The 27,331-nt window shown below is 41.2% G+C and overlaps 2 pseudogenes; one reads left to right on the top strand and one right to left on the bottom strand.

The window, feature by feature from the left end:
• Positions 1–10,668: 10,668 nt before the first annotated feature.
• LOC127310502 (alpha-amylase type B isozyme-like) lies at positions 10,669–22,797 on the bottom strand (annotated as a pseudogene).
• Positions 22,798–24,634: 1,837 nt separating this feature from the next.
• LOC127308088 (tricetin 3',4',5'-O-trimethyltransferase-like) lies at positions 24,635–26,355 on the top strand (annotated as a pseudogene).
• Positions 26,356–27,331: the final 976 nt, after the last annotated feature.

Below are 27,331 nucleotides of genomic sequence, written 5' to 3'. Positions count from 1 at the left end.
TCTAGCTATAATGATAGATCCTCCCTTGATTTGGTCGCATGGTGACTTCTTGTGATCAAGGTGCAGTTGTTGCTCATGATAACTCACGTTATTAAATATTTAAAACAAAGTTTTTTGAACTCTCGATTCTGCATGCGCCTTGAGTTCATGCATATGTCTAACTCTATATAATTAAACTGAATGTCCAATGGTCACTCACCCCTTGCTTGGTTACACTAGGTGCATATATTCTATGCCACACTAGTGCTAATACAAGAAAGTAGAAACTACACTCAGTCATACTACACGTGAGCCTAGTGCTGTACCGTGCTAGTAATGATACAAGTGTAGTAAACCAAATGATGTTTGCATTGACCCACCTAGCTGGCCACACTGATCAGTATAGGGTCTACCTAGGTAAAATGAAACTTGATGCATGTTGTTACAATCATATTAGACTATGCAGTCGCTTCATATGGATGTATGCATTAGTCGAGCCAGGAATAATGATCTTATATTCACTTTGCGCCAGATATACAATAGTTCACATGTTCCAAAGGAAAATATTCACGCATGACATTTGCTTTAAATATTAGTCTCATATTGCTAGACTAATAATTTCATCATGCCCATGAAAAATAGATCGACTTATATTCCTGTTCGGTCACACTACATGCTATGCTATGTTAGTGATGATACAGACAAGAGAAAATATCCATACTTCACTCGGTTATGCTACACGTGGGCATATTGCTACATGGCGCTAGTAATAATACAAGTGAAGTGACATCTAATAAAATATGTTCATATAGAAACACTAGTCTCTCATACAACTAGTGAATTATCATAGGTGTTAAAATCATATTGCACCATCAATTTGCATGCATACTCAATGAAAGGTCAGCGTGCTCATAAATCAACATATACTCTTGTTTGGTTACACTACATGATATGCCATGTTAGTGATGATACAAATAAGAAGAAACAACCATACTTCACTCGGTTATGCTACACGTGGGCATATTGCTACACGGCGCTAGTAATAATACAAGTGAAGTCAAAGTTAATCAAATTCTCATGTGGCATACCTACCTAAGACACATAGGGTAAAATCATGCCTACCCAAACCAACTTGCATTTTGTATTAGTCATCATACTAGTAATATAAAATGAAGTTGAGTAGAAATTGAACTCGTTGCATGTTACAAGATATAGCGTGCGCCATATATTATCCAATAGTTGTTTGGTTTAATTATCAGACCACGAAATACTAAATCATGGTACAATTTAAATATGTACAGCAAAGTCTAGCTAGACGAGTCTCCAAAATAGACGGATCTAGTTTATGATGCGATATAAAATAAATTTCTCATGTGAGCTTCCATGCTCTAAAATTCAAATATGAAAGCATGCATATATATGCTATAGTATAAATGCGCCCAAAATGGTTTAGCACCACATTACAGTACCTCCTTGTGTATGCATTAGCATCCACAAAAGATGCATTGCTAATACTGGGATATGTTAGCTAAATTAGGCATATTCCTGTGCAATATGAGTGAGTACTACATCCGCTAGTATTAAAGAAATAGGAGTGAACTATACGTATCTGCTGCTACATGCACGTATAGATGGTCTGGTGTATGATCTATGTCAAAATTGCATGCGCCATCTTAGATGCTCATCATAGTCGGTATGCTACCATGAAACAACTTCACAACTAATTAGACAACATACTTCATGGTTAATATGCCGATCAATATTTGTATCCGATGCACACATTTTGCTTGTACTTCTGAAACTAGTGCAAGCGCAAAATACGACATATGCTATTAAATCATATGATAACTCAAAGAGGACTCATAAGGCTCCCCCGAGCACGCCAACGTCGACGACAGCGAGGAGGACTTAGTCTTTAGTTTATTTGTAATAGTAATAGGATGTAATCCTTTGTAATGTTGGAATTCTTAATCAGGGGTTTTCTCTCCGGAGATGTAATTAACCGTTCTTTTATGTAAATGTGAAAGTTCTGGAAATAAAGTACCTGCAATGTTTGATCCCTTTCATTTATCTTATGCATTTACGCATTTAAATTACTATCTGTCTCTATGACGTGGACGCGTACATTAGTTACTTTTGTCGCCGCCATTTTCCCGTCATCAGATTCTGGCACGCCCGGTGGGACATATTTCTCCCCTCATCTTTGAAATTCCAACATATCATCGACATATGTACTCATAATACATCTTCAAAATATATCATATTTGAGAGGACTATTATATGGGTCCTCCATTTTTCAAGATATGGAGGGACAAGAGCAACAAGTTCTGACTATCTGCTATGGATCTATTTAGTTTGATGTGCCAATTTGTCCTCTCGTGACTTACTAAGCCAAAGTCTGCTTAGGAGGCCATCAAAAACTAAACAGGGCTAAGAAAAATCTCCATATTATAGAGGGGTTGACTCGTGTTCTTCCAAAGTAATCCAAGAGAACAATGCGAGCTGCAGCAAGAACTTTAAGAGTTGTTTCAAATGATCAGCTTGTGAGGGTACATAAGGCTGCTTAAGCCGACTTTGTTCCTCCGGTTTTGCAAAGGCATCATGTGTCAAGCCTACTAACCAGCAGGCTGCATTGAGGTTCCATAGCACGTCATTCGAAGAGTGGCTGGTTCTTGCAAAAGAGAGCAGCCCCACTAAAGATCGCTTCGTCGATGCACTATGTTTTAGCTCTGCTTACTCAAACAAGACACGAACCCGTTTCTTTGTCTACTACATCGACCAAGGTCACGGTACCGCTCACTCCTTCCAAAATGAAGGTGGGCGCATCGTCGAGCAATGTTTCTCATGAAGCATATGGAACAGGCTCATACAAGCCTGTGCCAAACACGCATGGGCACTTCAAAAGGCTTCTGTAGTGGACAAAGCAAAGGTTGTGATAGTGAAGGAAAATAAACCTCCTTGATCACGCGGTCAACTTCGGGTTGATGCTCTTGAGTTCATCCTCACGTACACTAAGCCGAACACCAAATGTTCGCTCATGTGGCATGGTGTGTACCCCACTCCGAAAGATATTGTGACATGTCATGTGGATCCAACCGCCACAATTTCAGATCCTTTGTGATCGTTGGCGACAATGCCATGTCCATCATTTGAAGCTTCCTTTGACCCGGCTCATCACCACCACCAGCGACAGAGGGCTTATTATGCGTGGATCAACCTTCCGAATGCAGCTGACTCCGACTTAGCAAGACGTCAGAAAAACAAGTTGCATATTCAATATAAAAAAGAGATCGGAATGCCAACCCAAGAGTTCGTGGAAGGCGTCACACTGATTTTCATACATACCACAAAGTATATGTCAAACACTGAAATATATGTTGCCAGGCCAGTCCATGTCAGTAGATGAAAATGACCAGAGTATGAAGGAAGAACCCAAGATAAGAGAGTATGTCATTTAGGCTGGTTGTGCAAATGCAAGGCGTCCAACCCTTGAAAGAAACGAGATGGCAGTATGAGTTGACTCTTGATATAGCAGGATACAAGGAGAGAATGATTCATCAGAGGGTCAGGTTAGTGGAGTGCACGTGAGCAAGAAATCTGAACATGCACCAAAGGGGAAAAAACCCCACAACGCTCATTCTTTCGCCACCACACAAGAGAGTTTCAAAAAAAAACTCTTTTGAAATATTTAATTCACTGCCGATGGTGTCATAGAGGCAGCGGACAACAATAGTAAACCATCATCAACATCACCAAAGCAAATCACGAAATATCGGCTATCGCCGTGTTATAGTCGACGAACTTATGTTTCCACTACTCCAAGAATATGGAAAATGACCTCTTGGATTGTCATCTCAATATCAGCAAGGGTGGCTTATCGATCCGGACAACGTTAGAGACCCTTCAAAGGTTGTTGCCTTGATTAGGTTCACTTGAAAAAAAATTCTAAACCACTCCAAGGATCATGTCGTGGTTCTCAACAATGAGTATACTAGATATATCGACATACAGAAAATAGCAGCAAAATCTTATTATGGTAGTTAAAAGAATTAAATGTATTTTTCTATCTCCACTAGGCCATCACCATGAGATGGAAGTGGACTAGCTTGCATCTGAAAAAATATGTTGATTTTTTTCGATGATATTGTCCCAACTCAAAACATGATCGAGATCAAGAAAAATAGCTTATTGTGGTATCTAAGTGCCACATGCAAAATGATTTAAAAAAATTGATCCCGATAAAATGTGAGTTTTGGGTTTCTTATGACAACAAAAGAATTTAGTGTCATAATCACAAGACATGGCATCCATATGGATAAAAAAAGTAGCGGCAATTGCTAAAGTGGTGACATGTGAAACTTTGAATATAAAAAGAGGTTCCAATGTCACTTGGCACATATGAAAAGGTTCATTAAAAAAATCTAAGATATGTAACTTTCTCATATCTTATAAAAAGGCACCTTGAATTGATGAAATTAGTCCAATGTCACATGACTATAAACTGTTGACATCATGCATTCTATATTTTGTATGAAATAAATACTCCAAGGTTGGGCGAGTATAAACCTTCAACCACCTCATGTAAAGAAAAATCTATGAAAGAAATATACTCCAAATCCTTATGAGTATAAACTATGCCAAATTAAAAAAATACTCCAAAACCTTATGAGTATAAACTATGCCAGATTACAAAATACTCCAACATCTTACGAGTATAAACTGTGATGATATTAAAATAATTACTCCAAAATCTCATGAGTATAAACTGTGATGATAAAAAAAATACTCCAAAATCTCATGAGTATAAACTGGGATGATTAAAAAAATAATCCAAAATCTTACGAGTATAAACTGCATTGACATTAAAACAATAGTCTAAAATTTTGTGAGTATAAATCATGACACTCCAACATCTTATGAGTATAAAATGTGATGCTATTAAAAATTACTCCAACATCTTACGAGTATAAACTGCGACGATATTAAAAAATACTCCAGAATTTTATGAGTATAAATTATGGTACTCCAATATCTTATGAGTATAAACTGTGATGCTATTAAAAAGTACTCCAAAATCTTACGAGTATAAACTGTGATGATAAAAAGTACTCCAAAATCTTACGAGTATAAACTGTGATGATATAAAATTACTCCAACATCTCATGAGTATAAACTGTGACGATATTAAAGAAAACACTCCAACATCTCATGAGTATAAACTGTGATGATATTAAAATAAATACTCCAACATCTCATGAGTATAAACTGTGATGATATTAAAGAAAATACTCCAACATCTCATGAGTATAAACTGTGACGATATTAAAGAAAACACTCCAACATCTCATGAGTATAAACTGTGATGATATTAAAATAAATACTCCAACATCTCATGAGTATAAACTGTGATGATATTAAAGAAAATACTCCAACATCTTACGAGTATAAACTATGATAATATTAAAACAAAAATACTCCAAAATCTTACGAGTATAAACTGTGATGATAAAAAGTACTCCAAAATCTTACGAGTATAAACTGTGATGATATAAAATTACTCCAACATCTCATGAGTATAAACTGTGACGATATTAAAGAAAACACTCCAACATCTCATGAGTATAAACTGTGATGATATTAAAATAAATAATCCAACATCTCATGAGTATAAACTGTGATGATATTAAAGAAAATACTCCAACATCTCATGAGTATAAACTGTGACGATATTAAAGAAAACACTCCAACATCTCATGAGTATAAACTGTGATGATATTAAAAGAAATACTCCAACATCTCATGAGTATAAACTGTGATGATATTAAAGAAAATACTCCAACATCTTACTAGTATAAACTATGATAATATTAAAACAAAAAATACTCCAACATCTTACGAGCATAAACTAGGATGTTATTCAAAAATACTCCAAAATCTTACGAGTATAAACTATGATGATATTAAAATTACTCCAACATCTCATGAGTATAAACTGTGACGATATTAAATAAAATACTCCAACATCTCATGAGTATAATCTGTGATGATATTAAAGAAAATACTCCAACATCTTACGAGTATAAACTGCGACGATATTAAAAAATATTCCAAAATTTTATGAGTATAAATTATGGTACTCCAATATCTTATGAGTATAAACTGTGATGCTATTAAAAAGTACTCCAATATCTTATGAGTATAAACTGTGATGCTATTATAAAGTACTCCAAAATATTACCAGTATAAACTGTGATGATATGAAAAATACTTCAAAATCTTACGAGTATAAACTGTGATGATACTCGAAAATCTTACGAGTATAAACTGTGATGATATTGAAAAACACTCCAAAATCTTAATGTGATGATATTAAAGATTACTCCAACATCCTACGAGTATAAACTATGACAATAGTAAAAATACTCCAACATCTTATGATTATAAATTTTGTGATATTACTCCAACATCTTACGAGTATAAACTGCGCTGATATTAAAAAAATACTCCAAAATTTTGTGAGTGTAAATCATGGCACTCCAGCATCTTATGCGTATAAAATGTGATGCTAATAAAAATTACCAAAACATCTTACGAGTATAAACTGCGACGATACTGAAAAATACTCCAAAATTTTATGAATACAAATTATGGTACTCCAATATCTTATGAGTATAAACTGAGATGCTATTAAAATGTACTCCAAAAACTTACGAGTACAAACTATGGTGATATTAAAAATACTCCATGGTCTTAAGAGTATAAACTATTGACCTAATGCATACTATATTGTATGAAATTTGTACTAAAACACCTTATGACTGTAAACTGTGATGATCTGATATAAAAATATACTCATCTTATGAGTACAAACTATGATGATATAAAAAAATACTCCATACACTCAAGAGTATAAATTGGGTCATACAAAAATCTACTTCTAGCATTCACGAGTCTAAACTGATTGCACAAAAAATTACTCCACGCCATCAAGAGTATAAACTGGGGAAAATATAAAGAAAATTTACTCCACAACATCACGAGTATAAACTGGGACGAATATAAAATAAAATTACTCCACACCATCACGAGTATAAACTGGGGCAAATATAAAATACAATTACTCCACTCCCTCAAGAGTATATACTGGGGCAAAGATAAAAGAAAATTACTCGACACAATGATGAACATAAACTGAGGCAAATATAAAAGATAACTACTTCACGCCATCACGAGTATAAATTATGGCAAACGTAAAAGATATCACTCCACACTCATATGAGTATAGACTTAGAAAGGAGTAAAATAAAATATCTCGAATATCTTGTGAGTATAAACTGCAGTATTAAAAAAGTATTACTCCAATATCTTACGAGTTTAAAATGTGATGCAAAAAATAAACTCCAACAAGTTGCGAGTCTTGACATTGCACAAATAAAAAATAAATTCCAAAATAAATAAGACATGCACAAATAAATTTGTCTTGGTAAGCATAAAACAGGGTGCACTGAAAATGCCCACGAGGCTAAACGATCATATTTGATTGGGACAAAATGGTTCATATTAGCCTCATCAAAGATAGAGAATGGATTAATGGCTCGCCGAGCTGGCCAAACTATAGGCGCACAAATAAATAGTGTCGCACGCAAATATCAGTGACCTTACAAAAGCAATAAAGGGTAAAAAAAAAAATCAGCATCTATTCACCTAATCTATATTTTAAATCATTCTTGTGGATATGCTATTAGGACCTTCAGTGGCTCCTGATTACACAAGCTATATCCAGGCCATAATGGTGTCGTGTGCTACACCCAAAATGGATAATGGTGCATGTTAAAACTCTTGAGGCGTAGAAGAAGCTTAAGTGAAACATGGAGATGACATATCGAAGATCTTCCACCTTGCTGCAAAAGTATCCTACGACCAAAAAATCGGCAGGTCTATTAGAAGTAAATAAAAGGAAAATTTTGAAGATAATATTTTCAAGAGATCATTAAGTTCATCCACAGAGTCACACATGGAACCTGGCTCAAAATCGGAAAAAATAGCGTGCTTCCAATATGCTGGGGCATCTTAACCTTGCCATATCATAACATGCATGGTTAATTAGAGCATGTATCACATGAACATGAAAATTTGTTCACCCTCCTGACACATCCTCCGTAAGTTCTATGGAGCTTTAGACAAGCCCACGTAAATTATCTTCATATACTTGACGCAACCTGAAGTGTATGCAGCCTCAAAGTGTTTTTCTAAACATTCATAGTTGTTCGAGATAAGCCTAGGAGAAGATATTCTTGATGTTGAAAACATATATAACAATACTTTCATATACATCACCTCCCTTAGAAGGAAACGTGGTGGATTTCTTTAGCTCCATATCTTATCTATCTGATGGAAATATTAAGAGTAAAAAAATTAACTGCATTGAAACATCAAAGAAAGATTAACAAGATCATACTCAGGTTGATATTCAAACGAAACAAGTCCTAGGAGCAGTTGATTTAACTCCACCTCACGCTACAGTTAAAGGCGGAAGAAATTGCAAGCCTTCAAAATCAGTTGACGAATAACATACACACAGAAAAAGAATGAACAAGTCGCTTCTAGATAATTAAAGTATGTATATAAAGGTATTAAGGATCAATATATGTAAATATACCATGACATTATGCCAAGGTAAAAAATCTACCTTACCCACCAAATGTTGCATTAATCCTTTGTGCAACAACTACCAGCAAACCTGATTCAAAAGGTTCATTGGTTCTGTATCTCGTCATGATCATATACCCAAATTTATGGCAGCATGTCAAGATACTACCCACAAATGGAACCTTTTACTGTTTTCCCATCTGGTAATTTTTTTATCAGGTTTGGAAATAACTTTGATATAGAAAATCCCCACCATTCTCGATCAAGATCTGGAAAGAAATGCAAGAGAGGTGCCTCTTCCGAGCAATTCTAAATCACCAAGAAGATTATAGGCATCACTAAGGCACACTAAAAAAAGGTTGTGGGAATTATTACAAGGTGGAGTAATATAAGCCATGCTTGCCCACGTCATTTGAATCAATCGAAGCTATCCGGATCGGAAGAAACATATTTTTCCACACGCGGCTACGCAACCATTTTTTGTTGATGTGCCCATGTCTACAGTCTAAAATTATTCACGGTGATGTGTTGTCTCTATGTAGGAGAATATACAAATTGAAAAGGCGCAATACCGACATAAGTACAAAATTCTAGTTTCATGAAAAGAATCCAAAGCTACATGAGTATAAACCGATAGCTCCATGTGGACATATACCTATGAACATTTAAATTGCTTCGATGCTATACAAGCCAAAACTATAAGCATCATCCATAAGTTTAAAATGCTCCAATGCCATAAGAGCCTAAACTATTGGCATTAAAATACGAAAATTGCTTCAATTCTATATGAGCCAAAACTATTAGCATAAAACAAATCAAATATGCTCCAATGCTATAAGAGCCTAAACTATAAGCATCATTCGGAAATTGCTCCAATGCTATATGCGCCAAAACTATTAGCATAAAACAAATCAAATATGCTCCAACGCTATAAGAGCCTAAACTATAAGGGTCATATGAAACTGGCTCCAATGCTATATGAGCCTAAACCATAAGCATCATATAAATTCAAATTGCTCCAATGCTATACGAGCCTAAACTATAAACGTCATATAAATTCAAAATGCTCCAACGCTATATGAGCCTAAACTATAAGCGCCTTATGAAAATTAAATTGCTCCAATGCTATACGAGCCTAAACTATAAGTGTTATATGAAAATTTAAAATTCTCCAATGCTATACGAGCCTAAACTATAAGCGTCCTATGAAAATTAAATTGCTCCAATGCTATATGAGCCTAAATTATAAGCGTCATATAAGTTCAAATTTCTCCAATGCTATATGAGCCTAAACTCTAAGCGTCTTATGAAAATTAAATTGCTCCAATGCTATACGAGCCTAAACTATAAGCGTTATATGAAAATTTAAAATTCTCCAATGCTATACAAGCCTAAACTATAAGCGTCATATTAAAATTTAAATTGCTCCAATGCTACGAGCCTAAACTACAAGCGTTATATAAATCTAAAAATAAATAAATAAACTAAATTTGCACCAAGGCTATAATGAACTAAACTATAAGCCTCATACAAAAAATTAGGACAAAATCTAAAAAATGCTCCAATGTTTCACGAACAAAAATGGTGATCCAAATTACCTCACTGATGATAGATCAAAACTGCAAAAAAAAGAAGCCTTTGTTTTCCCTTTCAAAACAAAGATGGAAAATTATTTCACACTGACATTCCATATTAATCCCTAGCTAGTACCACAATACCTGGGTGCTCAAAGTATTGAAAAGTCCTTACTTCATAACGAAATAAAATACTCCTATTGGGCGATGGTATGAAAAGTCTCCGTCCAGCAATCTGCATGTCATTATATTGGCATTTACTCCATAAGAAATCTTCCTTTAGGGACCGTGACCTCAACTTGTCTTCTTACAAACAAAGAAGACAAAACCGAATGGTTCCGTATAATTATGTGAGCACCACTCAAACATTAACCACAATAAGGTTTCACTTAAAAGCAAAATAACCACCAAAGGCATCACAAACCAAGACTTGGAAGACTTGACAAAATTCTCAAACTCTTACCAATCAGAAGTCTGGAATAGAATTTCAAATCAATGAGTCAATCAAAGGAAGCCCGGCAAATCTCTGGTGCTTATATAAACATCCTAGGCGCATACATACCTAAAGAGTTGCATCAAAAAAAAATTTAAATCGCGCACACATATTTTCGAGTTCCGGATCCGAAGCATAATAATATTCGCATCCAGACCTCGAGGGGCATCTGTTGACACCGATTTTGTCTTAAAATATAGATGATATAGCAAATTGCTACTTGTCCCAGAAAGTAAATTGTCCAATGCCTAAAGTACTGACGAAGCGTTCTAAATTATCGTCGTCAAGGGTGGTACCATATTTTCAAAAGAAATCAATTGTGTGATAAATTCAACCACGAGATAAATGTAGCATGTGTATTAATAATTTTGCTCGAATTCTCGTTGTGCGGGGACGACATCAAAATACTCAATTTCAGGATATATGTCGACGTCATTCCCACAACCCTATATATAAATACGGTCCGAAGATATAATAGAAAATATTGCCAGACATAAAAAGATGTATAGTGGCTATTAAAGATAAATTCTTAGCCCACTAAATTATATAGATAACATACAATGGCCAAATAATCAGCCATGATAATTTAGCTAGGCCAAGTCTACAATAGGTGTGCATGAAAATCTTGCACGCTTTTGGAAAGAAGAAAAGCGGGCATGCTGCTACTGCTGGTAATCACGTACATGCATGGATTAGCTGGCACCATTACATAACTAATTAACCTATGGAAATAACGATGGAGTAATTATCAAGCCATAGCCCATGATGGATCAAATCTGCCCGATGCAAAGAACTAAAGCCCATCATAGCTACTTAATTAACAGGGACATGAATTAGTGGCTAAAGCCCACACTAACGACCGAGTAATGGATGGCATAGCAGGCCAGCTTCAATCGCTTCAAAAGCCAGTATGTGTACCGAGTCCACCGTAGGAAACTTAACGGGCAATCCCTATTCATCGCTTATTGCGATGCGTATCTGGGGCGCCGCTCAGAGACAGAATTCCATGGGCCGGCCCAATACTAGCGATAGAAGATTTTTCCATTTCTGTGCTGATCAGGTCGCTGTTTCCTTCACGGTTTTCTTCAATTTTTCTTTTTGCTGCTCGGTTTTCTTCCTCGGCTTTTACTTTTTATGTTCGGTTTTTTCATATTTCATCTTTTTTCTATTTTATTATTCTAATATGAACAATTTCAAAATCTGAACAATTTTTGAAATACATTTTTTCAAACTAGAATATTTTTTAAAACTGAACAATTTTCAAATTTGAACATTTTCCAATTTGAACAGTTTTCGGATATGTTTTTTTAAGTTGAACAATTTTTGAATTTTGAACAATTTTCATATTTGAACAGTTTTCTTCTTCGGCTTTTCCTTTTTATGTTCGGTTTTTTCATATTTCATCTTTTTTCTATTTTTATTATTCTAATATGAACAATTTCAAAATCTGAACAATTTTTGAAATACATTTTTTTCGAACTAGAATATTTTTTAAAACTGAACAATTTTCAAATTTGAACATTTTCCAATTTGAACAGTTTTCGGATATGTTTTTTTAAGTTGAACAATTTTTGAATTTTGAATAATTTTCATATTTGAACAGTTTTCAAATTTAAACAATTTTAAAATCGGAAGAACTTCTAGTTTGAAAATTTTCAAAGTCTGAACGATTTCTAAATTCAAAGAAACTACTCCGTACTATGTAAACAGGTGCACGTACAGTTCAAAAAAAACTACTATGTAAACTGGTGCACTTACCTAACATGGGCCTGGCCCATCTTACTCAGGACCATCTCATTTCCTGAGCGGAGGCGTTCCGGATCGCCGCTTAAGGTGATGAATAGGCGCGCCCTAACTTAACGCCCAAATCTTCAACCAGCCACGACACCCACGATCCTGCACACGATTTCCATGACGTGAGCGGTCCGTCGCGGGACTCTCCGCCGGCAGCCTATATAATGACCAGCAAGGTAAAACGACTCGGCCGAATCATCCACCAGCAATCACCGCTTCAGTCCATCGCTGCTGCTCAAATTATCATTCACCAATCACTATCGACTCAAACCAACAGTCCATCGCTGCTGCCCAAAAACCAATCACCCAGGCTCGCATTGCTGCTGCGCTATACTCGCATATACGCGCTGCCGGCCGATAGCTGTACGCTTTGCTGGCCGATCGTCGCAGACGCTGCCGTACGGACACGCCGGCGCTCCTACATCTCCACGCAAAGGTAATAAAAAGAAGGTTCATACTCTCCTGCTCCCATGGTGCTCTCATGGTGATTGTTGCTCCATACAACACATATATTTTCTAGGTTCAAATCCCTACATAATCCAAAGTTCATATCTTGTTTGGTCTCATGATGATCTTTGATCTCATGTGATACACTTCAAAAATAGAACCAAAATTCATATCTTGTTTGGTCTCATGATGATCTTTGATCTCATGTGATACACTTCAAGAATAGAACCAAGTTCATATCTTGTTTGGTCTCATGATGATCTTTGGTCTTATGTGATACAATTCAAGAATAGAACTAAAATAGATATTGATTGGATTGCACATATTGCTCTAACTTGCCCAAATTAATATATCCCTTGTTTTGGTCTCATGGTGAAATCTCATGAAGATACAAATCGGGAAAATCAACCAAAGCCTACTTTGGTCTCATAGTGATCATTGGTCCTATGATGATACAAATTAGGTGCACATGATAAAATTATGCTGGCTCCGGTCACATGGTGATTTTGATCCCATGTTGATACAAGAAATAGAAGTAAAACTCATGTTGTTTTGGTTTCATATGCTAGTAGAAATTAAGACATATTTACTAGTCCCCTAAATGGATAAATTATTGTAGCATGCCATTTTCCTAGATAATAATCTTGAGCAGCGTAAACTTCACCTTATGCATGCTGGCCCATCGGTATATGTTAACCAGAGTAAACTATGTATTCTCTCATATGGATGCAAGTATGAATTTAGATAAATTATTTGATGGGTGGATTCCCCCATATTGGTTTTGCACTAGATACGAAGTAGTGTACGTGAAATATTCTGTACACCATTTCACGTTAGGAGTTACAAAGAAAACTAGCATACCATGTTGCTAGTACTAGAACTAAATATAATGATCAAAGTGCTTGTACATGATATTTACTCGATGCATAGTTTAGTCCCATATAGCTAAACTGAATCAAGAAGCTGCCATAGATTCTATCATGCTCCGTCAAATATAAAATTGACATCTACTTCGAGTTTGGTTACACCACGTGCATACATGCGATGCTATGTTGGTGATAATACAAATTAGAAGAAATCATAAAACTCCACTTGGTTATGCTACACGTGGGCGTATTGTAACACGGCGTTAGTAATAATACAAGTGAAGTGAAACTTAACAAAATATGTTCATATAGAAACACTAGTCTCTCATACAAAACTAGTGCATTAACATAGGTGTTGAAACCATATTGCACCATCAATTTGCATGCATATATTCAATGGTAAGTCCGCATGCTCACAAATCAACATATACTCTTTTTTGGTTACACTACATGATATGCCATGTTAGTGATGATACAAATAAGAAGAAACAACCATACTTCACTCGGTTATGCTACACGTGGGCATATTGCTACACGGCGCTAGTAATAATACGAGTGAAGTCAAAGTTAATCAAATTCTCATGTGGCATACCTACCTAAGACACGTAGGGTAAAATCATGCCTACCCAAACCAACTTGCATTTTGTATTAGTCATCATACTAGTAATATAAAATGAAGTTGAGTAGAAATTGAACTCGTTGCATGTTACAAGATATAGCGTGCGCCATATATTATCCAATAGTTGTTTGGTTTAATTATCAGACCACGAAATACTAAATCATGGTACAATTTAAATATGTACAGCAAAGTCTAGCTAGACGAGTCTCCAAAATAGACGGATCTAGTTTATGATGCGATATAAAATAAATTTCTCATGTGAGCTTCCATGCTCTAAAATTCAAATATGAAAGCATGCATATATATGCTAGTATAAATGCGCCCAAAATGGTTTAGCACCACATTACAGTACCTCCTTGTGTATGCATTAGAAATCCACAAAAGATGCATTGCTAATACTGGGATATGTTAGCTAAATTAGGCATATTCCTGTGCAATATGAGTGAGTACTACATCCGCTAGTATTAAAGAAATAGGAGTGAACTATACGTATATGCTGCTACATGCACGTATAGATGGTCTGGTGTATGATCTATGTCAAAATTGCATGCGCCATCTTACTGAGACGCCACGATACGGAAAACCTTACTGAGACGCCGCCGCCGCCAATCCCATCTCGGGGGATTCAGGAGATCGCCTCCGGCTCCCTGCCGGAGAGGGGAATCATCTCCCGGAGGACTCTTCACCGCCATGATCGCCTCCGGAGTGATGAGTGAGTAGTTCACCCCTGACTACGGGTCCATAGCAGTAGCTAGATGGTCGTCTTCTCCTTATGTGCTTCATTGTCGGATCTTATGAGCTGCCTAACATGATCAAGATTATCTATCTGTAATGCTATATGTTGTGTTTGTCGGGATCCGATGGATAGAGAATATTATGTTATGTTGATTATCAATCTATTACCTATGTGTTGTTTATGATCTTGCATGCTCTCCGTTATTAGTAGAGGCTCTGGCCAAGTTTTTACTCTTAACTCCAAGAGGGAGTATTTATGCTCGATAGTGGGTTCATGCCTCCATTAAATCTGGGACAGTGACAGAAAGTTCTAAGATTGTGGATGTGTTGTTGCCACTAGGGATAAAACATTGATGCTATGTCCGAGGATGTAGTTATTGATTACATTACGCACCATACTTAATGCAATTGTCTGTTGTTTGCAACTTAATACTGGAAGGGGTTCGGATGATAACCTGAAGGTGGACTTTTTAGGCATAGATGCATGCTGGATAGCGGTCTATGTACTTTGTCGTAATGCCCAATTAAATCTCACTATACTCATCATATCATGTATGTGCATGGTCATGCCCTCTCTATTTGTCAATTGCCCGACTGTAATTTGTTCACCCAACATGCTATTTATCTTATGGGAGAGACACCTCTAGTGAACTGTGGACCCCGGTCCTATTCTTTTACATTGAATACAATCTGCTGCAATACTTGTTTTACTGTTCTTCGCAAACAACCATCATCATCCACACTATACATCTAATCCTTTGTTTACAGCAAGCCGGTGAGATTGACAACCTCACTGTTTCGTTGGGGCAAAGTACTTTGGTTGTGTTGTGCAGGTTCCACGTTGGCGCCGGAATCCCTGGTGTTGCGCCGCACTACATCCCGCCGCCATCAACCTTCGACGTGCTTCTTGGCTCCTACTGGTTCGATAAACCTTGGTTTCTTACTGAGGGAATACTTGCTGCTGTGCGCATCATACCTTCCTCTTGGGGTTCCCAACGAACGTGTTTATTACACGCCATCAAGCTCTTTTTCTGGCGCCGTTGCCGGGGATCTGAAGAAAAGCTACACCACGGAAATTGCCAACTCCCACGGCAACAACTCTTTTTCTGGCGCCGTTGCCGGGGAGATCAAGACACGCTGCAAGGGGAGTCTCCACAATCCAATCTCTTTACTTTGTTTTTGTCTTGCTTCATTTTATTTACTTTCTTGTTTGCTGCATTATATCAAAACACAAAAAAATTAGTTGCTAGTTTTACTTTATTTACTGTCTTGTTCTCTATATCAAAAACACAAAAAAAAAATTAGTTACTTGCATTTTACTTTTGCTACCATGTCTAGTTCTGCACCTGTTACTTCTTCACCTGAGGAATTAGTCTTCACTTTTAAACAAGGGGATGAGGAGAGTTTTAAAGATGCTTGGTTCAGAATTTTTACTTCTTATCGTAAAGCTGAACCTCAAATGACTCTAAGTTTGCTCCTTAGTAATTTTTATTTTGGTCTTATGATTCGCTATAGATATGCCTTGGATGCTGTAGTGGGAGGAGATTTCCTTCATTGCAATGGGGATCAAGCTTTTAATGCCATAAAGAAGTTGGTTGCATCACATGATTCAGCTAATAACTTTGATTCAGCCCTTATTAGCATTTATAATAGATTAAACACTCTTGAGACAAGTGCATCTCGCTTGAATGAAAATTATAGATATGTTCGTAACCGTCTTGATCAAGTTTTAGTGAACTCTGAACCTTCATTATGGGATCCTACTATTAAAATTGTTATCGGTGACCAAACTCTTCATGTCAATTGTGATATTATGTCTGAATTTTGCCTAATGCCTAAGAGTATTCATGAATCTTTGAAACTTCGGGGATTCGTTGAAGGGGGAGAAGGAATAACTCTCATTGATAACTCTGTTATAATTCCTAAAGGAATAGCTGCGGGTGTGCATACAACCGTTCTTGGGAGAACAATATCCATTGATTATCTTGTTATTGAATGTGCAGGAACAGGACAAATCACACTCGGAAGATCCTCTTTGAAACTATTGGGAGCAGTCATAGATATGGGAGAAGGCACCCTAAAATTCACCTCTACACCCGGGGGTAGACATATATTCCCTAAATCAAAGAGTAAGAAAAAGAACAAGAAAGGTAAAGGTAAAGCCCAAGGTAATGTTGATACTGCATCTTTTGATAACACTTGATATACACTTTCTGCGCCTAGCTGAAAGGCGTTAAAAAAAAGCGCTTATGGGAGACAACCCATATTTTTACTACAGTACTTTTATTTTATATTTGAATCTTGGAAGTTGTTACTACTGTAGAAACCTCTCCTTATCTTAGTTTTGTGCATTGTTGTGCCAAGTAAAGTCGTTGATAGTAAGGTTCATACTAGATTTGGATTACTGCGCAGAAACAGATTTCTTTGCTGTCACGAATTTCGACCTAATTCTCTGTAGGTAACTCAGAAAATTATGTCAATTTACGTGAGTGATCCTCAGATATGTACGCAACTTTCATTCAATTTGGGCATTTTCATTTGAGCAAGTCTGGTGCCACTTTAAAATTCGTCTTTACGAACTGTTCTGTTTTGACAGATTCTGCCTTTTATTTCGCATTGCCTCTTTTGCTATGTTAGATGAATTTATTTGTTCCATTAATATCCAGTAGCTTTGTGCAATGTCCAGAAGTGTTAAGAATGATTATATCACCTCTGAACATGTAAATTTTTATTGTGCACTAACCCTCTAATGAGTTGTTTCGAGTTTGGTGTGGAGGAAGTTTTCAAGGATCAAGAGAGGGAGATGATACAATATGATCAAGGAGAGTGAAAGCTCTAAGCTTGGGGATGCCCCGGTGGTTCACCCCTGCATATTTTAAGAAGACTCAAGCGTCTAAGCTTGGGGATGCCCAAGGCATCCCCTTCTTCATCGACAACATTATCAGGTTCCTCCCCTGAAACTATATTTTTATTCCATCACATCTTATGTGCTTTGCTTGGAGTGTCGGTTTGTTTTTGTTTTTGTTTTTGTTTGAATAAAATGGATCCTAGCATTCATTGTGTGGGAGAGAGACACGCTCCGCTGTTGCATATGGACAAATATGTACTTAGGCTTTACTCATAGTATTCATGGCGAAGGTTGAATCTTCTTCGTTAAATTGTTATATGGTTGGAATCGGGAAATGCTACATGTCGTAATTCTAAAATGTCTTGAATAATTTGATACTTGGCAATTGTTGTTCTCATGTTTAAGCTCTTGCATCATATACTTTGCACCTATTAATGAAGAAATACATAGAGCTTGCTAAAATTTGGTTTGCATAATTGGTCTCTCTAAAGTCTAGATAATTTCTAGTATTGAGTTTTGAACAACAAGGAAGACAGTGTAGAGTCTTATAATGTTTACAATATGTCTTTTATGTAAGTTTTGCTGCACCGGTTCATCCTTGTGTTTGTTTCAAATAACTTTGCTAGCCTAAACCTTGTATCGAGAGGGAATACTTCTCATGCATCCAAAATCCTTGAGCCAACCACTATGCCATTTGTGTCCACCATACCTACCTACTACATGGTATTTCTCCGCCATTCCAAAGTAAATTGCTTGAGTGCTACCTTTAAAATTTCCATTCTTTACCTTTGCAATATATAGCTCATGGGACAAATAGCTTAAAAACTATTGTGGTATTGAATATGTACTTATGCAATTTATCTCTTATTAAGTTGTTTGTTGTGCGATAACCATGTTCCTGGGGACGCCATCAACTACTCTTTGTTGAATATCATGTGAGTTGCTATGCATGTCCGTCTTGTCTGAAGTAAGGGAGATTTACCACTCATTTAATGGTTAGAGCATGCATAATGTTAGAGAAGAACATTGGGCCGCTAACTAAAGCCATGAATCATGGTGGAAGTTTCAGTTTTGGACATACATCCTCAATCTCATATGAGAATATTAATTGTTGCTACATGCTTATGCATTAAAGAGGAGTCCATTATCTGTTGTCTATGTTGTCCCGGTATGGATGTCTAAGTTGAGAATAATCAAAAGCGAGAAATCCAAATGCAAGCTTTCTCCTTAGACCTTTGTACAGGCGGCATAGAGGTACCCCTTTGTGACACTTGGTTAAAACATGTGTATTGCGATGATAATCCCGGTAATCCAAGCTAATTAGGACAAGGTGCGGGCGCTATTAGTACACTATGCATGAGGCTTGCAAATTGTAAGATATAATTTACATAACACATATGCTTTATTACTACCGTTGACAAAATTGTTTCTTGTTTTCAAAACCAAAGCTCTAGCACAAATATAGAAATCAATGCTTCCCTCTGCGAAGGGCCTTTCTTTTACTTTTATGTTGAGTCAGTTCACCTATCTCTTTCCACCTCAAGAAGCAAACACTTGTGTGAACTGTGCATTGATTACTACATACTTGCATATTGCACTTGTTATATTACTTTATATTGACAATATCCATGAGATATACATGTTATAAGTTGAAAGCAACCGCTGAAACTCAATTTTCCTTTGTGTTGCTTCAATACCTTTACTTTGATTTATTGCTTTATGAGTTAACTCTTATGCAAGACTTATTGATGCTTGTCTTGAAAGTACTATTCATGAAAAGTCTTTACTTTGTGATTCATTTGTTTACTCATGTCATTACCATTGTTTTGATCGCTGCATTCATTACATATGCTTACAATAGTATGATCAAGGTTATGATGGCATGTCACTCCAGAAATTATCTTTGTTATCGTTTACCTGCTCGGGACGAGCAGGAACTAAGCTTGGGGATGCTGATACGTCTCCGACGTATCGATAATTTCTTATGTTCCATGCCACATTATTGATGATATCTACATGTTTTATGCATGCTTTATGTCATATTTATGCATTTTCCGGCACAAACCTATTAACGAGATGCCGAAGAGCCAGTTGCTGTTTTCTGCTGTTTTTGGTTTCAGAAATCCTAGTAAGGAAATATTCTCGGAATTGGACGAAATCAACGCCCAGGGGCCTATTTTTCCACGAAGCTTCCAGAAGACCGGAGGATTTACGAAGTGGGGCCATGAGGTGGCGCCACACTAGGGCGGCGCGGCCCAAGCCTTGGCCGCGCCGGCCTGGTGTGTGGGGCCCTCGTGTGGCCCCCTGACCTGCCCTTCCGCCTACATATAGTCTTCGTCGCGAAACCCCCAGTACCGAGAGCCACGATACGGAAAACCTTACTGAGACGCCGCCGCCAATCCCATCTCGGGGAATTCAGGAGATCTCCTCCGGCACCCTGCCGGAGAGGGGAATCATCTCCCGGAGGACTCTTAACCGCCATGATCGCCTCCGGAGTGATGAGTGAGTAGTTCACCCCTGGACTATGGGTCCATAGCAGTAGCTAGATGGTCGTCTTCTCCTTATGTGCTTCATTGTCGGATCTTGTGAGCTGCCTAACATGATCAAGATCATCTATCTGTAATGCTATATGTTGTGTTTGTCGGGATCCGATGGATAGAGAATAATATGTTATGTTGATTATCAATCTATTACCTATGTGTTGTTTATGATCTTGCATGCTCTCCGTTATTAGTAGAGGCTCTGGCCAAGTTTTTACTCTTAACTCCAAGAGGGAGTATTTATGCTCGATAGTGGGTTCATGCCTCCATTAAATCTGGGACAGTGACAGAAAGTTCTAAGGTTGTGGATGTGCTGTTGCCACTAGGGATAAAACATTGATGCTATGTCCGAGGATGTAGTTATTGATTACATTACGCACCATACTTAATGCAATTGTCTGTTGTTTGCAACTTAATACTGGAAGGGGTTCGGATGATAACCTGAAGGTGGACTTTTTAGGTATAGATACATGCTGGATAGCGGTCTATGTACTTTGTCGTAATGCCCAATTAAATCTCACTATACTCATCATATCATGTATGTGCATGGTCATGCCCTCTCTATTTGTCAATTGCCCGACTGTAATTTGTTCACCCAACATGCTATTTATCTTATGGGAGAGACACCTCTAGTGAACTGTGGACCTTGGTCCTATTCTTTTACATTGAATACAATCTGCTGCAATACTTGTTTTACTGTTCTTCGCAAACAACCGTCATCATCCACACTATACATCTAATCCTTTGTTTACAGCAAGCCGGTGAGATTGACAACCTCACTGTTTCGTTGGGGCAAAGTACTTTGGTTGTGTTGTGCAGGTTCCACGTTGGCGCCGGAATCTCTGGTGTTGCGCCGCACTACATCCCGCCGCCATCAACATTCGACGTGCTTCTTGGCTCCTACTGGTTCGATAAACCTTGGTTTCTTACTGAGGGAAAACTTGCTGCTGTGCGCATCATACCTTTCTCTTGGGGTACCCAACGAACGTGTGTATTACACGCCATCACTCGCCCTCCACGGCGATGTTGAGGATGCCCTTGGTGGTGAAGTCGAACGTGGTGGCGGGTCAAGAGGCACCGACCCGGTTCACCCAGTTCACCAGCTCCTGCCGGTGCTCGTCCTGGTTCAGGTTCGGCTTGCCGTCCCCGCCGTAGGCCAGCGAGGTCCATATCTCGGCCACCGCGAAATTGGGCTCTGTGTCGTCTATGTACACCTTGGCGACGTCGGCGGAGTAGCCCTTGGCGAAGTCGAGGCGCCAGGCGTCGAAGCCGATGTCGGTCTTGAGCCAGTTGAGCCACTGGATGAGCTCCTTCTGGACAGTCGGGTTGAGGTGGTCGACGTCCGGGGCGCCCCCGAAGTCGGCGCCGGTGTCCGGGTTGCCCGTGCCGTCGGCGTAGGGCTGGTCGTCGCGGCAGATCATGTGGGGTCCCAGTCGAGGCGCGCGTCGGGGGTGCCGCCCTCGAAGAGGCAGTAGATGCCCCGCCCGTCCTTGTGCTCCGTTGTGCGGTGGTTGATGACGATGTCGGCGATGGCCTTGACGCCCTTGCCGTGGAGCGCCGCGATGAGGGATTTGAGCTGCGCCTCGTTGCCGTACTTGGACGCGTCCAGGTCGTACAACCGGCCCAGCATATACCCTTGCTCGCCGATGGACTGCGACGCCGGTGGAAGCCAGACGTGCGTGATGGAAAAAAAATTCTATGGGAGTGGGCCGCACGGCGTCCCTCCTAGGGCCCCTCCTGGGATTTTGACACGTTGACTTGTAGCGCTAATCTTGGAGCTCTCTCATCCACCTAGTTCATACCATATCAATTCATACGATTTAGGTACGTATCTTCACTGTTTGTACAAGATAAACACATAGGACCTCCGCGGGGTAAACAAGCCTTGCTGTATCCCCGGCTGCGGCGGCGTCGGGTGCCGACGGCAAGGTCGTTAAGTCAGAGTACCAGCCTTGTACGTAGTTCTTGTACCTCACAAATTATCAGATGAGAAAACATACGCATCGGCCGTCTCCAACTTCCTGCGACGAGGACTCGAGGAGTTGATCTCGGCGACTCTGCGGCCCTAACCAGCTCTCCAGTGCCGGCGACGAGAGTCAAGAATCCAGCTCTCGCCACGACTTCTCTTCCGTCGCCGTTCTTCACGGAAGCCGCGCCAAAGCACATAGGCAGGAACGTACTCCTTGTTGCCGCTGCAGGAAAATAGATGCCGGAGTGCGCCGCCAACGCAAAACCTTGCCGGAGCATGGCCATAGGTGGCAATGGAGGAACGTGTAAAACTGACATGCCGCGGCGGCGCCTTCATGTTCACGAACGACTAGCCAATTGTTCCGCTTTGTCCTACCCAGTGCATACACAGACAATTTGTTCTCAGCTGCAAGCTCAGATTGATTATAACCAGCGCCGCCGGGCTACACGAGCTTGTTTTCCCTAGGTTGCCGTTTGTATGTTTTCTTCTACAATCGGTGTGTTTCCTAAGGGCATCTCCAGCGGCGCGACGCAAACGGACGCTGAGCGACCGTTTGTGTCCGCCGTGACCGGAAATGCGTCGTGCACCACCTCCAGCGACGCGACGCAAAGTGACCGGGTCGTCCGCGGAGACGCAAACCTGGCCCAAATATGCGCCAGGTTTGCGTCTCGGCGGACGCTCGGCGATCGCGGAAAATGTCCGCTCGGTCCTCGCACGGGCCCGCCTGGCAGCGGCACAACTGCTTCGTCTTCCGCGGCATTACTTCCGGGCGACGCGCTGCAGGGCCGCGTTAATGGCGTGCCTCGGCTTCCGCGAGCGTGCGCAGCGTCGATGCGTCTTCTCCGCCAGTACTGGCACCGAGGCGTCGCTTCGGCAGTCTGCGGCCGCGTTATTAATGGCGATGCCTCGCATGGCGCGCGGCCGTCGCCTACCTCTGCGCACGTAGTAATGGCGATGCCACGCGTGGCGCGGCCGTCGCCCTGCCTCCGACCTATATATACAGGGGCGCGAGCATCTCATCTCCTCCCCAGAAACCCTAGCCGCCGCTGCCGTAGCGCCGCTTCCTCTCAAGCAGATCCACCATGAGCAGCACCGGACGCGGCCAGGCTGCCGCGCCTCCACCTCCACCTTCACCTCCCACTCCACCTCCTCCGGCGTCGAGCTCCTCCGAGGGGTTCGACTCCGAAGATAGCACCGATCTCCTCCACCCGGTCAAGGACGCCGCGGCCCTGGCTGAAGCGGAGAAGGAAGCACAGGAGGAGCTGGCGCGCCACGCGGCGTTGGACGCCGAGCTGGAACAGCGCAGGCTGGCGGCCGCCGCTGCAGCCGAGGACTCTGACTCGGAGATATCTTGGTCCTCCGATGACCCTGATGCGCCGACGCCGGAGGAGAAGGCGGCCGAGCAGCGGGCTCTCGTCGAGTCTTTCGAGACGCTCAAGGACGAGGCCGCCAACGCGAGGCTGGAGCAGTGCCTGCAAGAGGACGGGGCGGCGCACCGAGCCATAGCGACCGCGCGGGAGGCGGTGGAGAAGCAGGCGACGGAGGGACGCAACGACGGTGCCGGCCCGTCAGGAAGAAAGTAGTCTAGGCCTATAGATCTACTTTCTATAGTTTTTATGCATTTTTATGTACTACTTTTAATGTTTGTACTATGTTGCAATTCAAAAAAATGGATCGCCCCGGTGGGAGCACACCCAGACGCAAACGGACGAGCGGACAAAATATGTCCGCGGGGCGACGCAAACAGACGCTCGCGACCACTTTTGGGCGTCTGAAATGCGTCGCGCAGCTGGAGATGCCCTAATACGTAGTACAGCTTATATATGGGGCACTAGGTGAACGAGAGAGCTCCAACATTAACGCTACAAGTCGACGTGTCAAAATCCCAGGAGGGGCCCTAGGAGAGACGCCGTGCAGCCCTCTCCCATAGAAGGAGGTTAGCCGCCACCGTTTAAAAAGGAAACCACCTGTTCCCTAGCTAGAACAAGAAAACACGTGGTGTGTGTAGAATAAAAGGAGAAAAAAAAGACTAAAATTCCTGCCAAGGTTGGTGAAGCTAGAAAGCCCCATGCATATATAAGCCCTGCTCATCCTCCCAGCAAAGCACACCTCTCGCTCACACCAAAATCACCCACCAGCACCATCACCAGCATCGTAGAGATCGATGGGCTCCACCGCCGCCGACATGGCCGCGTGCGCCGACGAGGAGGCGTGCATGTTCGCCCTCCAGCTCGCCTCCTCGTCGATCCTCCCGATGACGCTGAAGAACGCCATCGAGCTTGGCCTCCTGGAGATCCTGGTGGCCGCCGGCGGCAAGTCGCTGACCCCGACCGAGGTCGCCGCCAAGCTCCCGTCCGCGGCGAACCCGGAAGCGCCGGACATGGTAGACCGCATGCTCCGGCTGCTGGCGTCGTACAACGTCGTGACGTGAGGGCAAGGACGGCTGCCTCTCCCGGAGCTACGGCGCCGCGCCCGTGTGCAAGTTCCTCACCCCCAACGAGGACGGCGTCTCCATGGCGGCGCTCGCGCTCGCGAACCAGGACAAGGTCCTCATGGAGAGCTGGTGAGTCTCTCAGTGGAGTTAGTTAGTTTCCGTAGATCGTTCCTCTTCTTACCTTGCCCATTTCCTGTCGCTGGCGTACATCATAACTGACTTTCTTCTTTGCCAAATTGAGCTTCACTAACAGGATAGTACGTAGTTCTAAATCAGTGATAGTAGGAGCTAGAGGACCTCAGCGTTATTCGGCGTGCGTCAGTTAGCTAAAAATATTTCTGGGCACTGCTTTGCCGTACGTGTGCACCGTAGACAGAGTAGAAACTGATCGAGGTTACCTCTAACTGACAATTGCATCTACTTGCCTGTCGCGCGCGGAACACAAGTGGCAACAAGAGCACATGCCGAATTATTGCCTGCTAGTACTGGTTGCACATCGGCCAACTCCCATTACTTGGATAGCAAGATAATGTTTTCATGCCAATCGTAATTCACACGATGGTATATACAGTAGTTCTTGTGAATAAATTAAATGTGTTCTCCAAATCAATCCTCAGGTATTACCTCAAGGACGCGGTGCTTGACGGCGGCATCCCGTTCAACAAGGTGTACGGCATGTCGGCGTTCGAGTACAACGGCACGGACCCGCGCTTCAACCGCGTCTTCAATCAAGCGATGAAGAACCACTCCATCATCATCACCAAGAAGCTCCTCGAGCTCTACCACGGCTTCCAGGGCCTCGGCACCCTCGTCGACGTCGCCGGCGGCGTCGGCGCCACTGTGGCCGCCATCGCCGCCCACTACCCCGCCATCAAGGGGGTCAACTTCGACCTCCCCCACGTAATCTCCGAGGCGCCGCCGTTCCCGGGCGTCACCCACGTCGGCGGCGACATGTTCAAGGAGGTTCCCTCGGGCGACGCCATCCTCATGAAGTGGATCCTCCACGACTGGAGTGACCAGCACTGCGCCACGCTGCTCAAGAACTGCTACGACGCGCTGCCGGCGCACGGCAAGGTCGTGCTCGTCGAGTGCATCCTGCCGGTCAACCCGGAGGCCAAGCCCAGCTCGCAGGGGGTGTTCCACGTCGACATGATCATGCTCGCGCACTGCCCCGGAGGCAGGGAGAGGTACGAGAGGGAGTTCGAGGCCCTCGCCTGGGGAGCTGGATTCGCCGGCGTCAAGTCCACATACATCTATGCCACCGTGTGGGCCATCGAGTTCACCAAGTAGATGAGATCCGTCCCTCCATCCGATCCAGGCAACGTCCCACCAATATGAGGCAACGTCCCTCCATCCATTCTGAATTCTATCAGTGTCGACAATTTCAAAGCATCAATTTCATATATAATAGAGTTTGATGTTAATACATATCAGTGTCAACAATACAAGATTCAACATAATATTCTAACATGGATGGAAAATAAGCTAAGTTTGATCTTTATCATTTTGACCAGATAAAAAGTGAGAGTCTATAGTCTATGGTCCCCAAATATTCTCTGAATTCATTTATAATGAGAAAATTGTATTCGTATTTAAATTGGATACATAACCTTTCTAGAACTCTCAAAAAGTCAGAGCATGAATATATACCATGGATCAACCATTAAAATTCCATGTACAACAATTATAAACAACCTAAAGTGCTCTTGCCAATTCAATATGAGCATGATGCATTTTGTACCAACCAGGGCATGATGAAACAGAACCAAAAACATAAAACTGATCATGTACACTGAATCATGCGCAACTTCCTAAACATAGCTCAGCTTTGAGTTTCACCAAATTTAATAGATCCATCCCCTCCATCGATTATTCCTTCACCTTTTTTTGGACAATTATACCTTGTAAGAAAGACGATCTAAGAATAAAAATCATTTATTAATTACTTGATGTGCCCGGTTACAATTTCATTGTAAAAGTAGCAAAAATCGGTTCGGAAAATGTAAATAGAAGTGAACGAGGTAAACCCTTGGTTCAACTGTTTTAGTGTGGCGTAGTAAGCACAAGTGTAACCCCACTTCTATGATAGCATAATGCAGGTTGGTTCCGTAAGAAATTGAATACACTAACACATCAATATGGTCGTTTGCCTGCTTTTTCGTGGCGGCTCACCGGACCGTTGCTAGGTACGGAGGCCCACAGGAACGACGGCACAATCAGCCTCGGCGGTGCGGCCGCCAGAGTGAGGACACGTCTGAGGGTCTTCCCAATCCCGGGCCACCCAGGACCCATGCATCGATCTTCAGCGAGCGGCGCTGCCTTCCTCATCCTGCCCGTTGGGAGGAACGGAGCAGTCTCTCGAATCTAGAGCGTGGATTAGGAAG

This window comes from Lolium perenne, chromosome 6 (genome assembly GCF_019359855.2).
Source record: "Lolium perenne isolate Kyuss_39 chromosome 6, Kyuss_2.0, whole genome shotgun sequence".
NCBI lineage: Eukaryota > Viridiplantae > Streptophyta > Magnoliopsida > Poales > Poaceae > Lolium > Lolium perenne.
The sequence above is the reverse complement of the archived record's forward strand: the minus strand, read 5'-3'. Positions and strand labels throughout refer to the sequence as shown.